Source organism: Tupaia chinensis, unplaced genomic scaffold (genome assembly GCF_000334495.1).
Source record: "Tupaia chinensis unplaced genomic scaffold, TupChi_1.0 Scaffold000466_1, whole genome shotgun sequence".
Taxonomy (NCBI): Eukaryota; Metazoa; Chordata; class Mammalia; order Scandentia; family Tupaiidae; genus Tupaia; species Tupaia belangeri.
In genome coordinates this window covers 2,914,383-2,925,258 of record NW_006159975.1, presented here as the reverse complement: position 1 = coordinate 2,925,258, position 10,876 = coordinate 2,914,383, and the positions used below count along the sequence as shown (strand labels likewise).

General features: G+C 37.3%; 1 pseudogene; it reads left to right on the top strand.

Moving 5' to 3' along the window:
- Positions 1 to 6,638: 6,638 nt before the first annotated feature.
- LOC114004430 (RNA-binding protein 8A pseudogene) lies at positions 6,639 to 7,205 on the top strand (annotated as a pseudogene).
- The last annotated feature ends 3,671 nt before the right edge of the window (positions 7,206 to 10,876 follow it).

Below are 10,876 nucleotides of genomic sequence, written 5' to 3'. Positions count from 1 at the left end.
ACCAGGTTCTGCTCCTGTTTACTTGTCAGAATTTCAGGCTGTGATGCTTTCCTAGACATTACAGAAATTTCTACTTCCAAACTACAAGGGATACCTTTGGTTACACTGTTTTCTGCTTTATACATTACCTATATTAAAATGGCACAATCACTCTTCCCAAAGGGCATTGACTTGGCTTAGTCTTTGTTCTTTCAGATTAGAATACAAAGTAGCAACTTGCCTAGTTATTTACTCCTATATTCTCAAGAGAAGAAGCAGTCTCTATGAATAAAAAATATAATAAATGCTTTTTAAGTAAAATAAAATATGAATTTCTTTATATTTATTTATATCTGGATTATAAAATTTCTATATCACAAGTAGCTCTTATGTTTGACACAGTTTTATAAGCAGATCTTCCTGTGAATCACTTCCATGATTACTGGTAAGACAACTATCCCCCTTGCTTGGCCTGGAATACGCCATCTAGGCATAATTAACAAGTGTCCTTTCACTCCCTCAACTATTCTTTAGTGAGCAGTAATTATACAATTTTTGAGACTGGAATATCAATCTGCTTACAAATTTTACATCATGTTAATATACTATCAAAAACTCAATACAAATGAGATATTTTCAATCAGGTTATATTCTTTTATTTTTAAAGAATTATTTTATTTAACTTTCTTTATTTTATTTGACCAAAGAAGAAAAGAGAGAGTGGGAAAGCGAGAAAGCAAACTGCCAGGTCTGGGACTTGAACCACATCAGGCCATGTGGGAGTCCAGCGCCCTTAACCGCCACACCACTTGCCAGCCCCACATCAGGTTATGTTCTTGATAAGCATATGAGTGATGTCAGAATTAACTGCCTACATTGTCTTTGTATCCTGATCCAAAAAAGAGTACAATTTCATACTAACTTTAGCACAAACTTTCTAAGGCAAGTAGCAATCAAATTCATTCAATAATATGTTCACTCAGAAGTTAATGAGTAAGTGCATGAATTCTTAACGATTGGTAACCATCATTTAAAACTATGGAAAAACTTAAATATTATAAACAATTTTCCAAGTTTAATAAGAGTAAGTGTTTGTAACAGCTAGTTACAACAATGATTATTATGGAGTCTATACATTCCAAAATATATTAGAGGAAAACAGCCAATATACACATATTAATAACATGCTTATCAACATAGATGTGATAATAGGATTAATGTTCATATGTAGCAATATAGTGAGTGTGATATAGAGTAGTGTTCATTCTCACAAATCAATTATCTTTTGGTCTCCACTACTCTATGCTTACTAGCAGCTTCTGCTCTGGCAATAGGGAAATTTTTAGATTTTTCTCTCTGCTGCTTCAAACTATCCAGGCTTTGTATGTACTGTTCTTTCTGTGTTTTTCCCTCTTGGCAAGGTCCCAGTTATTAAATATTATTCCCAGATAAAGTGTAATACTCTTTCCATTACCATCACACTTATCAAAAAACATTAAATCGCTTGTTGTATCTCTTACAGCAAATTATGAACACCTTGAAAGCAGGGGTTATTTATTTTCATCTGTGTCCTGCACATAATATGGAATTCAATGAATAATGAAATAATAAATCTAAATATTAATCACACAAACAATTGTGTAAAGAAGTGGAAGTGTGAGGGGACCACTAAATGTGAAATGTTTATTAAATATGTTATTCTACCAACCATGAAGAATGCAATCTCTTTATTCTCTACAGCGAAAATAACTGAGGGGCAAAAGGAGTCACACTCATGAATTGCAGATTAGAAAGCCCTTTGCACCCCCCTGAAAGTGAGTAAAATGCCAATAATTAATAACCTAGATTCCAGATACAAATCCAAATTCCTAGCTCTCTCTGGAAAATTGTAAGATTTGGCAATACAGAGTGTGCATTCCTACGTGACAACCATTGGCTCAAGTTAGACAGTAGCTGCCCCCTTAGCCTGGCACACACAGTCCCCAGCACTATGTACTTATATAGAGAATGCCTCATTTATTACTAGCGCATGAATTTCACCTCTGGGATTCATGAGTGTTATTTGAGCACTAACCTGGGACTGTTTTAAGTTAAACACCACCATTCTCAGTAAAAAAGAGTGATGGGCATCTCAGGAAAGGGAAAAGGAATGGAGAAATATGTAAAGATTAGGCACATGTAATAAAAATAAAAAGTGTAGATGGCTGTCTGAATGTCACAGAAAAAGAAAGCAGCGCTGTGCTTAAGAGCCCAAATTCTGGATTCGGAGATCTGTCTAGAGTCTGGCTAGCTCGGATGAACTGCTCCACTTCTCAGAGGTTAAGTTACTTCATCAGAAAAACTAGGGCAATAATATTCTAGATCTACCTTTTAGATTTCTTGTAAGGATTAAACATGACTTATATGCAGGTTTGGCTGGAGCATAAAGAATGCCTAGATGTGCTTAGATGTGGCATTTATAATGCCTCTTTGCATGTACCCGATCTTATAGAGGAAAGGGCTGCAGGCAGGGGGTGAAGGAGATATTTTCCGAGGGTGTCTGAGAGAGGGGGAACGTAAGCAGCAATGCAGCCTTGTCCCAATGTTGCAACAGTATTTGTGTAGAGAGGGCATTCCAAAAGTCTTCCTTGCCTTCAAGTGTGCACAGTTTGTTTAGAAACAACAGTACCTTGCAGATGGCTCATCAGAAGACAATGTGAGATACAGTGAAAAGTGATATATAGGGTCCAGCAGGTGGCATAATGGTTAAGGCACTGGACTCCTACATGGCTGACCATGATTCAAGTCCCAGACCCAGCAGCTTGAATATCACACGGGCACATGTGCATGCATCCTCAATATCCTGAGAGGAGAATAGAAGAGAAAGGATTTCAGTGTGGCTACCTTCCCCCCCCCACCCCCCAGGGGAGTGAGTTCTCACTTTTTCTCACTGTCTCTCGGGTGAGCACAAATGCCCTATAGCAAAAATCTCTTCGGGGGTCGGGGGGAGGAAATGTTACATAATGACTGGAGATAGCACCATCCGCCAACTGCCTAGCAGAGAAAAGGTGGTATGACAGTAGCAGGTGTTCACAAATGCCTGTGATACAGAGGAGAACTCAATGGTTACTTTATAGGTAGGTGATCTCTTCTGATAGAGGCCTATAACATAAATTGTTAAATGGCTAACATAATGCTAACAATTGCATGAGATGAAAAGTATTCAGAAAATTTATGGAGAATGCATTTTATGAAAAAAAAAAGCTATGGACAGATTTCATATTTTTTGCACCAAAATAATCTTGTAGTTTAATTCAATTTTTTGGCACCAAAATAGGTGGCTTAAAACTCACGCCGGGCGCGTGTGGGTGTGTGCCCAATATCCCGAGAGGAGAATGGAGGAGAAGGGATTGCAGCTTGACCATCCCCTCTGGGGGGTGATTTCTCTCTTTCTGTCTCTCTGTCTCTCTCTCTCTCTGTCTGGCTTGCGGTAAAAAACCCCCAAAAAAAAAAAAAAAAAAAAAAGAAACACACACACACACACACACACACACACACACACACAAGAACTTTCCACTTACCTCCTCTTCTGGTTGCAGCAGAGGTAACTTTGCACTCACCAAAACCCATATTCTGTTTTTCCTGGTACTCAACTAATGACCATTTCTGGACCCTCCTTTCATTAAGTGTGGTCAATGGAATGTGTAAGGAAGTGCTTTACATGATTCCAGGCTTGGCATATAAAAACTTGCTACATGAGTCTATAAACTCTTTCTGATGCTCAGATAGAGAACAATCTTCAGTAACCGCTGAAACCTATTGTTTGGGAAAACCTCATAATTATAATTTAAAGAACCTGGACCCCGGAATGACAATGTGAAAGCTGCCCACCACACAGAAACATCTGCCTTAGGCTTAAGTGAAAAAGAAACATCTATTGTATTAAGCCACTGATATCTGGGAGTGAGTTACCAAAACAAATAAATATACCTCACCAAATATGCTAAAATATAATTTCTTCATATCTTTTCAACTGATTCTCTCTCTGAGCCCATCTAAATGAGAAAAAAAATAACAGCCAGTGTTAGCTGCAACCAGAAACCACAAGCAGTCTTTGTTCACAAGTAAGTAGTTACTTGATCTGTCCCACAACCCTCATTTCAATCTTTGAACTGTCTACCTGAGAACTATCAAAAGCACTGTCCTCCATATTCTGTTCTCTGTCTGGAGAAAAGTAGACGTATTCAACTTCCATGCCCATTCCAGCAGATTTTGTTAAAAAAAAAAAATCACTGCACACTCACAAATCTGTACTTTTCTCCCTAAAATAGGGAACTGACCTCAAACAAAACCAGGTTTAGGCTACATCTACATGGGTGACCATGTGTGGCATAAAATAGATTTTCCAGCATGCGTTTATTTGGCAATGACTTAAAAGTGCAACCAGATGTTTTCATGAAGAACAGCTCTTTTAGCCACAAGTGTTTCCAATTTAAATACATTTGTTTTGACTCTATTTTCCTGCAGATGGAAAACATCCATTTTCTTGCTTTCCAGTGGGGATAGACAGTGAACATTGGCAAATCTCATAGAGAATGATTACCAATCTAGACAAAACTTCAGTGAAAGCCATATTTTCATAAGAATTTTTAAAATACAATTTTGTATTTTAAGCAGATTGACTCTTTAAGGCCATTTTTCCTTTCTAATTTGTGTCATAAGCCTTAAACATCTGTATGTGTTTGGTCCTAGGAAACTTCCTTACTTTTAAGTGATAAGACAGAAGGATCTATTCAGAATGACAGTACAGCTTCTGGGTGTGCCATCCATAGCTACTGCAAATAGATATTTGAGACTTTCTTATCAAAATGTATATGATGTGGAAAAACTTTATCAAATTTACTTTCAATTAGTAGGCTAAAAATAACAAGAATTTTAAATACCATTATAAAAATAACAGAAAGGTCTTTTTTTTTTTTTTTCAAGAGCAAACTAATGTGTACGTGACAGAGTAGAAAATGATCTTGGCAAGAATAGATTTCTACTTTAAGAACTGGAGAGTTACATTTTAACTCATAAAATACAATGTTTTCTTTAACCAAATTATCCTTAACATTTGTTGTTTTGGTTTAATCCTGCGATTTGTGAAGAGGTTTTAGAAAGAAAAAAATGTGTTTTAAAATTTAATTCCCTGTTTCACATATAAAAGTCTAAATACTGTTCAAAGTGCTAGAATTATAATTCTTTTTCCCATAGAAGAGTATACACTCCATCAGCCAGAGTATAATACTTCTATAAACTCAGTACTATAATATACCAATGTTGTTTTAAACATATAAAGTCTTTATCCACCATAGTGTGGTGGCTAAAGCAGCTTACCCAACATGGCCATCCATTTTGTTTCAAGTTCTGGACCTACTGGCTTATAAAAACATGCCAGGAGCGGGAACCAGCAGTTAGCATAATGGCTATGTCGCTGGATTCCTACGTAGTCGACCACGGTTCGCATCCCGGATCTGGTGGCTTAGAATTCACGCCAGGTGCGTGTGCGTGTGTGCCCAAGATCCCAAGAGGAGAATGGAGGAGAAGGGATTGTGACGTGACCATTCTCCCTGGTGTGGTGATTTCTTTCTTTCTGTCTCTATGTCTCTCTCCGTCTGTCTGGCGATCACATGTGCTTTATAGCGAAAACCTCTCAAAAAAAAAAAACAAAACATGCCAGGTACATGTGTGTGTGTGTGTTTGTGTGTGTGTGTTTGTGTATGTGTGTGTTTGTGTGTGTTTGTGTGTCCAAAATAAACAAAGGCGGAGAAATGGAGGATAAGGGATTACAGTGTGACCATCTCACATGGGGAGTGCTTTTTTACTTTCTCTCTCTCTCTCTCTGTCTCTGTCTCTCTCCAGTGAGCACATGTAGCCTCTGGCAATTATTTTGTTAAGGTTGTTGCTATAGAGTGCATGTACTCGCTGGGAAAGAGACAGAGACTATTAGGGAAAAACGAGAAATCATCCCCCAGGAGAGATGACTGTGCTGCATTCCTTTCTCCTCCATTCTCCTCCAGTGATTTTGGGCACTCATGAACATGTGTCCAGAGTGAGTTTCAAGCTGCCAGGTCAGAGACTTGAACTGTGGTTGACCATATGGGAATCCAACACTTTAACCACTACACCACCTGCTGGCCAGCCCCACCTCTGGCAAAAATAAATAAATACATAGATAAATAAATAAACACACACACACACACACACACACACACACAGGGCCAGTGGGTGCATAGTGGTTAAGATGTGGGGCTCCCACTTGGTCGACTGCAGTTCAAGTTCCAGACTCAGAAACTTGAAACTCACACCGGATCTGTGTGCATGTGTGCCCAAAATCCCAAGAGGAGAATAGAGGAAAAAGGGACTGTAGCATGACCACCCCTAACAGGGATGATTTCTAACTTTCTCTCTTTGTCTCATGTGAGCCTACACACCCTATAGCAAAAATATCTCTTTCTCAAAAGAAAGAAAAAAATATATATATATAATCTTTGAAAAGGAGATAAAAATGCCAAAATAAGCATTAATTTTTATTTCCTTTATATACTTACGCAAAAATGATTGTTTTCCTGTATTTCCCCATTATCAAGGGTTTCATGTAAGGTGTCATTCTTTATAGAAAGTATTCATACCCAGACAGGAGCACGAATGGAGGCAAGATGGTGGAGGTGCTAGATCTTCACAAGGCTGCCGGGGAGGATTTCGCTATAGATGACGACGGGGACGAGAGCATCCACAAACTGAAAGAAAAAGGGAAGGAACGGAAGAGGGGCCCTGAGGGCAGATGTGTGAGGATTATGACAGCATGGAGCAGGATGGCGACCAGCCTGGACCACAGCGCTCTGTTGAAGGCTGGATTCTCTTTGTCACTGCAGTCCATGAAGAAGCCACGGAAGAAGACATCCATGACAAATTCGCAGAATATGAGGAGATAAAAAGTATCCACCTCAACCTGGACAGGCGTACAGGCTCCCTGAAGGGGTATACTCTAGCAGAGTAAAACAAACGAGGAGGCCCGGGCTGCTATGGAAGGATTCAATGGCCAGGATTTGATGGGACAGCCCATTAGTGTGGACTGGTGTTTTGTTCGAGGTCCACCTAAGGGCAAGAGGAGAGGTGACCGAAGACTTAAGTCGTCGTTGACAGGTTTTCTGTTGCCCAGGTGTTATCTCCAAGATTCTTCTTGGCCTTGCAGCCTTGGATAAGAAGGACTGGAGTGGAACTGGCTGTTCATCTCTCACGGTACCTGCTTAGTGTTTCATTTGAATTATAAATAAATGTCCCATTTTTGTTTTCTACGTTTAAAATTATTTTCCTGTTCTGACCTTGAAATATTTGAAGCACTATTTATAGTAAGGCAGTATGGGTCGTAGTGAAGATACTTGTCCCAGGGGCTGAATTCAGTGTGAGTTTCTACAATATATATCGTCAAGTCTCAGGTAGGGTTAGCGTAGATGCACTGCTCAGTATTTCTTTTTCTCAGAAGTTAAGAGAGCAGGAGACGTTCTTAGGGCATTAGAGAATGCTTATTCTATTTCTATAGACTCTGTTTTGAGTAAATGAATGTTACAGGGAAAACAAAAAGAAAGTATTCATATCTATATTTTTCAGTTTTCCCTTCCAGATAACATTGATCTTTATGTTAGACATAATCTTTGTGTTGGACATCTTTTTTTTTTCTCTTATGTCACAGATTTTCCAATGAATTTTCAGTAAATTAAAACAAAGGTAGTGCTTCTTAAAACTACTGCACCCAATATCATTGTATGTTAACTACTGGTTTTCACTACCCAATACCTAATCACCTTGTCCAGTTATAGTATATTGGTTTTATTAGTGGTTTCTGTTGGTGGAAATTTGGGTATTTCTTAGATCTCATTTTAAAAGAACACTGTCCGATTTAGATCCTATTGCAAAATTTCTCTAATGGCTCTCCCAGTTTAACATCACTGGGGAAAAAACTTATTTTTGCCAAACTGCAGAGCTGGACGGGGTTTTAATAATATAAATAGTCATAGATTATTTAAATGATCCATTGCAATTGGCTATTGCCTCTGAAAAATATGGTTAAAAAGGGCACTCTTTAGTTCAGAGTGAGATGAACAACCCAAATTATGTGGTGTTTTCTGAAAAAGAAAAAAGCAATGATTGTCTGCTTACATTTTTTCCTTAATATCACTTTTTTTGTTTTATTTGCAAATTACAGAACAAATAGTAAAGATTTTCACTTTACTGTTAGCTCAATCTGACCTACTATATATATGACGGGAGTTTCTAATTGGAGATCAAAAGACATGACAAAACCTTTTTTCTACTTAAGCTAAATATTTTTAAGAGAGATTTTTGCACTCACCAGAGAGACAGAGAGAGATAGAAAGTGAGAAATGATCTCCCAGGAGGGATGGCCACGTTGTAATCCTTTCTCCTCCAGTCTTCTCTAGGGATTTTGGGCACACATGCATACATGCCTGGAGTTATTATAAAGTCATCGGGTCAAGACTCAAACAACAGTCGTGATGTGGGAGTCCAGCGATGTAACCATTATATCATCTGCAGGTTTCAGGTTAAATATTAATATGTGATTTATAGTAACTACTTTTTTTTTTTTAGGGATTTTTGCTATAAGGAGCATGTGCTTGCTGGGAGAGATAAAGAGACAGAGATAGAAAGGGAGAAATCACCTTTCAGGGGAGATGGTCACACTGCAACCCTTTCTCCTTTCTTCTCTGGGGATTTTGGGCATGCACGCATATGCAACTGGTGTGAGTTTCAAGCCTCTGGGTCTGGGACTCAAACCATGATCAACTATATAAGAGTTCAGTGATGTAACTATTACACCATCTACTGGTCCCAACTACAGGTATTTTCAAAGAAAAAAAAAATCCTACAGCACTTGTTTTTTTTTCTAGAAAGTTTACTATTTTAAGGATATCATAAATCAGTGTCAATGAGAATATTTTCTATTACCATAAATATAATTCTTCCTTTTTAATCTTTCGATAAGCTGTTATAATATCTACAGTTTAAGCATTGTTTTTATGTTTGTTTCTTTTAATTAAATGTCATAACATCATTGCTTATTTTATTATATTGTTAAGCATATTTTCTAATATAAAAAAGTACTATTATTCCTTCTAAGTAATCAGCTTGACACTTAGCTTTTCAACTCTTTAGATAGAGTTGAAAAGGATTCTAAACAATTACAAAGGAATTCTTATTCTTTTTCATCATTACTTATAAATGAAATCAAATTTCTAAAACTATGCAAAATATTTAAATACGTACAAATTATTTTCCAAGTATCATAAGAATTAATATTTAAAAATTAGCTCATGGAGGAACAGCAGGTAGTGGAGTGGATACATCACTGGAGTCCTGCATAGTCAACTGTGGTCTGAGTCCTAGACTAGGCAGCTTAAACTCATTCCAGGCACATGTGCATGTGTGCCCAAAATCCCAAAAGGAAAATGGAGGAGAAGGGATTGTAGCGTGGCCATCTCCCCTGCCAATGATTTCTCACTTTCTGTCTCTCTGTCTCTCCAGTGAGCACATGCACCCGATAGCAAAAATCTACCTAAAAAAAATTAGCTCATGGAATTTTCTTATTATCTGTATGGATTATAATGAACAACATGAGTTTGCTCAAATAATCATTCCATTACTGCCATTCTTGTCTTATGTTGAAAACTTATTTTGTGTGCACAATTTAAAATCTACAAATGTAGGGATCAGGTGGTGGTATAGTAGTAATGCAACTGGATCCACCTGGGAAATATCCTCAGTTCATGTCCCAGAACCTCCTTTAACATGCCAGGTGGATGCCCATGGTCCAAGCCAGCTGAGACTGGGGTTGGATTACAACATGAATACCCTGTTAGATGCCTATCTCTCTGTTTCTGTCCCTTTTTTTTCCCTCTGACTCTCTCTCATGGAAGAAATAAAGTTTTTAAAAATGTTTAAACATAGCTCATGTATGTGTAAGTATCTTGAAAAATTGCCCAGTGAAATCTGTGAATATAAAGTTACCATTTGTGAATTAAAATTTTCTTAAAGTGTTTGCTTTTTCTATTTCACATGCACTTAAACTGAGATGAGTTTTAAGATTTCTGAGCTCATTTATGTAGCTTTCACTTACTCTCATAAATGTATGTATATTCCTATAAAATCAGAAATTCAAGGGAATCTATTGGGTTATCGCAAAAGTCATGACGTATTTTTCTGTGCAAAAAAATGTGTCTTATGACCCCATAACTGAGGCTTTATAGATAGTACTTTATACAAAATGTATTCAGAGTATAAGTAAACGATACTTTAATGATTATCATTAAACATTGACAATGTTTCATGCTCTGTGAAAATGAAAAGTTAATTTTAAGAATTTCCAACGGGAATAAACTTGTGACATCATTTTTTCTTTACACTAATTTTAGAAAACTGTTGTTGAAATATGTGGTGTAAAAGGACTAAGATGATGAATGTAGTAAACAATAGTTTCCTTTCAAAAATGACATCAGGGCATGTGGGAATTACTAGGCTCTCCATCTGGTACATGGTGACTAATACTGAGCAATCAAATTGGTAGATCTTGATTCAGTAAAACTGAGTAACCATAAGGAAGTTAAAACTTCCTACAGTAACTCAATATTAATGCATGAAAAACATAAATAGGTGAGTTCTGTAGAAACTCGATAAGCAATACACTCTTTATGACTAATTTTTCTTAGTCACTGATTTCTTTTTCTATAAATTGAATTTTGGGAAAATAAGACAGGCTACTATGGCAGTAAGTCATCTAATAGTGGCCTTTGGATATTCATCAAAATCTTGTTCTCTTGTACTCTCTACTTCTAAAGAAAGCTACAGAGCTTATGTCCTT